Source organism: Pogoniulus pusillus, chromosome 28 (assembly GCF_015220805.1).
Source record: "Pogoniulus pusillus isolate bPogPus1 chromosome 28, bPogPus1.pri, whole genome shotgun sequence".
Taxonomy (NCBI): domain Eukaryota; kingdom Metazoa; phylum Chordata; class Aves; order Piciformes; family Lybiidae; genus Pogoniulus; species Pogoniulus pusillus.
The window spans coordinates 8489851-8495214 of NC_087291.1; positions in this window are offsets into that span (position 1 = coordinate 8489851).

Sequence of the window (5364 nt, forward strand, 5' to 3'; positions counted from 1 at the left end):
AAGAGAGCCAATGGCATCCTGGCCTGGATCAGGAACAGTGTGGCCAGTAGGACAAGGGAGGTTATTCTTCCCTTGTATTCAGCACTGGTCAGGCCACACCTTGAGTGCTGTGTCCAGTTCTGGGCTCAATTCAAGAGAGATGTTGCAGTACTGGAATGTGTCCACAGGAGGGCGACAAAGCTGTGAGGGGCCTGGAGCACAGCCCTGTGAGGAGAGGCTGAGGGAGCTGGGGGTGTGCAGCCTGAAGCAGAGGAGGCTCAGGGCAGACCTCATTGCTGTCTACAACTACCTGAAGGGAGGATGTAGCAGGTGGGGTTGGGCTCTTCTCCCAGGCAACCAGCAACAGAACAAGGGGACACAGTCTCAGTTTGTACTGGGGGAGGTCTAGGCTGGATGTTAGGCAAGAAGAGAGAGTGACTGGCATTGGAATGGGCTGCCCAGGGAGGTGGTGGAGTTGCTGTCTCTGGAGGTGTTCAAGAATAGCCTGGATGAGTCACTTAGTGCCATGGTCTGGTTGACTGGCTAGGGCTGGGTGCTAGGTTGGATTGGATGACCTTGGAGGTCTCTTCCAACCTGCTTGATTCTATATGATAGCACAAAACCAAGCAGCATTAAAACAACAACCCTGTCAGACACTATTTGCTGGCCCAAGGTGGCTCTAGAGCCCAGACTGCAGAACAGTGGGAATTTGTTAAGCTGAAGAGAAGGGAAAGGAAGGGAAGGGAAAGGAAAAGAAAAGATCACATTTTGCCAAAGCGAGCTTCAATCTACACAAATAAAATAACTCTTAATACATTTACTGATTAGTGTGAGCAGAAGGGGATGTCTGTAGTGAGCTCATAAAACATACTTACCTTCAGTCTTACTGAGCCTGCAATCTTCACAGCATACCAATTGAAGTATAGAAAATGAATAAAAGAAGTGGTTTCCCATTTGGAAATGATCCCCACAATGCCACAACACTGGAATTTTCCAGGCATCATATCATGGACTCTGTCCATTGACTTGCTGCCTCCTGGTGTGCCTCATTGCATCAAGCCCTCTCAGAGTGCAAGAACTTTTCAGGGCTAGTCTCATAAATTAGAAGAAGAAAAAGAAGAGAATGGCTCAGACACTCAGATCTGCCAAAGTTTCACATCGCAGAAGTGATATCGATCTACAAAACCTTATGTTATTACCCAAGCAGTTCCAACTGTTCTTGAAACCATTACAGCATAAAGACCATTGCCAGTTCCTTAGAGAGGGCAGCTCATTAGGGTTGCAAGAATCAGCTGAAATTGAAATTCTGTGACATTTTCACGAAGAATCTGTTTCACTGCAAACAATTCAGATGCTTAGGTTGTAAATGTGGGCAGAGTTGAGAGAATAGCTTTTCTGGTAATAATGTATTTCTAATTTTCACACAATAAACCCCAAGAGTTGATAACTAGAAAGACATTATAGTAATGGGAAAGGCTCTATTACTAAATTAGTGCTGATTTGGAAGTTGTTAGAGCAATTACTTTGCAAGAAATTTGCATGCAAAAAGCTGGAGCCACGAGAAAGTGTTTTTAGAGTTGCTGGGTGTGGAACTTCCCTGTTGGGTGTCAGAAATTGTTCACATTCCTTCTTTCACAGGGGTAGAAGGACACCTGGCAGCAGGCTTTTTTTTGTTGTTGTTGTTGCAAAGGCTGCTCCGGAGGTGCCTGCAGCAATTGTAAAACATCTGTGGCCACACACGTACTGGCACTGCAGCCAAAAGTGAATCTGGAAGTGACAACGATGGCTATGGAGACTTTTAGCCCCTGGAGAGCCAAAACATCCCCGGCTACAAATGAAACACAAGGTGTGAGAACAACTGGGACCAACCAGAAGAAGAAGAAGAAGTCATAATATTATCTGAGGCAGGAGGTGGTGGTTTTACTCACTGCTGATATCAAGAGGCAAATCACTGACTTTGTAACTCATCATAAGGAGCACTGCCCTACTCGGGGTGAGTTTTCAGATTCCTGACTGTCATGTGCTCTACACCCCAGGGGTCAGTCAGGAGGCAGACATTGCTAGGCAACCACAGCATACAATCAACTGATAGGACCGGTTAGACAGCATCCATATGGTGTTTGAATGAGACATCCCTCCAGCTGCACTGGAGGAGGGATCACTTCTGAAGATCCTCCCAGGACCATGCACTGGAATTTAAACCTTAAATAATTCAATGCTGTGATTATTTTTCTCACTTCTGTTCGGTCCCAAACATTTTATTACTCTTGACACACCTATGGCCCCTCTGAAATCCCAATTAAGAGCTGCAATAAGAAATGAGTATGTGCTAGTGTTGGCAAACCGTCTTTCCTTGTAAAAGCAGCCATATTTTAATGACCCAGAGAGTATCCACATGTAATATGGTCTGCTTCTAAGTGAAATCAAGCACAAATGCAGCCAGGCACTGACAGCAGATTGCAGTGATCCTCTCAGCTTGAAAGAGGGTCTGGAAGGAGGAGCTTTGTTCTACCATTGGCCAGTTGTGTGTTATCCTTGAGGGCACGTCCCACGGCTAAGCATCATGTTATGATACAACAACACAACCATAATTTAATAACTTAGGTGTCAAATGGCTAAGATTTATGGTCAAGGAAACTAAATGTTCACAAAGGGTTGTTCCAGAGACACAGTGCTATTGAATTAAGAGAGAACAACTGGTTAATGCAATGGTTTGGGCAACACATCTCCTCTGTGAGGATGAAGGCTTTAGACTGCTTTTTGCACTGTATTAATATTTCTTTGCTGCATCTCCATGAACCCTCTTTCTAATTATAGTTTCCTGGGTTCAGTCTGAGCAAATTAAAAGCACATTACTATGTTGTAACTACAGCATATGAACTGCGTGCTGCTGTTTGAAGAACAGGCTGCAGAATGGGCCAGATGCAGCTCCTTTCATCTTAGTGTCACTGCAAATGTTTGCAGAGCAGCTTGCAGGGTCTCTGCCTTACAAGAAGATCCAATCTATGATGAGTGGGCAGATGCTTTTTATTTTCCAGGAGGAAAAAAAAGAGAGACAAGAAAAAAGAAAACAGAAAGAATACAAAAGAAAAAGGGAGTCAACTTGCCAAGGCCTTTCCAAATCAGTAAGCTGGAGGGAGGGAGGCTTGAGAGGAGGCTGGGTGAGGCACTTAGTGCCATGGTTTAGTTAATCAGAAGGAGTAGGTGATAGGTTGGATTCAGTGATCCTAGAGGTCTTTTCCAACCTGGTTGATTCTGTGTGATTCACCAAATGAGGACTTGTGAGGCATCATCAAGCTGCCTGAAGAATTGCATGACACAAGTGTGACCAAGGGCAAAGTCCTTCCAAGTTGCAGTGGCTGGAGTAGCCCAAAACTTTGAAAAACAAGCCACAGCTTATAAAAAAGAGACCTTTCACTGTGTCTCCAGTGATGTGCCATCTCATCTGGTGGCTGTTCTAGTTCTTTGCCTTCCGTTGTAGCCAGCATCTGGCCTCTAGTCTCTCTAGCTATCTTTTGGGTGCAAATGTCTCTCTGACAAAATCTTGTGAGATGGAACAAGCAGCTCTGCTGAAAGACACATTAATAGCACCAAACAATTTCAAACAAACAGACCTGGGCTGCTCACCTCGTGCTGTGGTGCAGTTTGCAGCAGGAGTCTCTGGCTTGCCAGCAGGCTGTGAGGAATGTGCCTTTCTCATCCATTTATCTAGCTTTATAATCTAAACAAGACTCATTCTTCCAGGGCTGTCAGAGACTTGTTCCCTGGAGGAACATACGATGTGCTGCTGGTTCTGCACCCATGTACGTCCAGATGGCAATAACCTTTGGACAAAAATGCTTGAGCAATGTGAGACATCTGCAGAAGTGCAGGTTGTCTCTGCTACAGTGGACTGGGAAAGGGTTTTTCTGCCTTCAGCCACTTCTGTAGAAGCCCTTTCATGGTGTGTGTGGCTCAGTATTAGGAGGGAAAGGGCTGCACCCAGCATTGCCCACTAAGCTCAACCTGCCCCAGTGGAGTTAGCCACACTTGTAGGGTTAGGTCATCAGCAATTATGCTGAATGGGCCCAAACAATTATGAAGATACAACTGTATACACAACATAGCATGTGCCATGTGGTTAAGATCTGGGTCAAAACTTCTCTTGTTGGATAAACTTGGGGTTGGATTTGTTTTTCCTGTGTGTTTTCTTCTGTGGTTTAAAGACCAGGTCCTGTCCTCAAACCTCTTTGCAGTGAAATAAGAATGTCACTATTTTCAACTAGTATTTTTGGCAAGAGGCAGACTTCCACCCTCTTTGAAGAAGGCCCCAAGTGCTTTTCCACATTAGTTTTGGTTCTCTCCAACCCTTACCTTTGCTCTTTTCATTATCTGCCTTGCTTCGATGGACAGAGTTCAATTTCCTTTGTGAGCCTGGCCAACCACTTGCCATCCTGTCAGTAAAATGGGGATTCTGCTTCCCCTCAGGAGGTTTAGGAAAACGAATGCTATGCAAGGGTGCCAAGCAGCCAGCTCCTGTATCACACAGGGACCAATAAATACTCGACCACACCCTACTCTCACCTCCATTCTTCCTTCCTCTTGATGTGCTGCTTCCTCCTCTTGCTCATTAGTGAGCCCTGAGATGCAAAGACCTTCACCATCTTGACATTTCTTATCTCCCCTACCTCTTGCTTTTCTCCCAATCTCTGAAGAGGCTCCTTGCCATACCTGCACCTTCATCTGCAGGCAATTTGCTCACCCACTTTTGCAAAGGATTTTGAGACTCTCACTTGATCAATGCTATCTCAAAAGGCTGAGGGATCTCGGGGCAAAGGGGAAAAGGGGAAGGCAGGGTTTATGAAGTATTTATTCATTCCAGCCCAAGCAAGAATCTTTCTGGTGGGAAGCAGAACCAAACAGAGCTTCCTTCCCATGCTGATGTAATTATTCTGTTTATATTTGTGAAAATAATAGAAGGTTTGGAACGTAGACTCCCTGAAGCTTGAGCTGGGCTTAGTTCGGGGTTTTTCAGCCTAACTCTGCATCAGTTACTCTGTACCTCAATGACTCTGTCTTGCCTGGCATGTTTGTCAGTATTACTATGGGTGCTGTAACACAGAGATAATAGAGATTGTCACTGCTTGTTCAAACTCCTGGTAAGCAGCCCCCACCAGAACTTAGTCTGCACGTAGTACTTGCTACTTTCAGCAGATGCTTTACCTGAATGTAAGGAAAAGGCTGGCCTAAAGCCAGGTTTCCACGAAGTCATTGCACCACTGGTGTGAAGTCAAGATTTGCTTGGTCAGTGGACTGAAAGCCTCAGGGTAACAGGCCATGCCTGTGCAGGAGGAAGGGAGCAGCCTGGCAGATCACTGGATGCCCCTCAAGCTCCCAGGACATGGT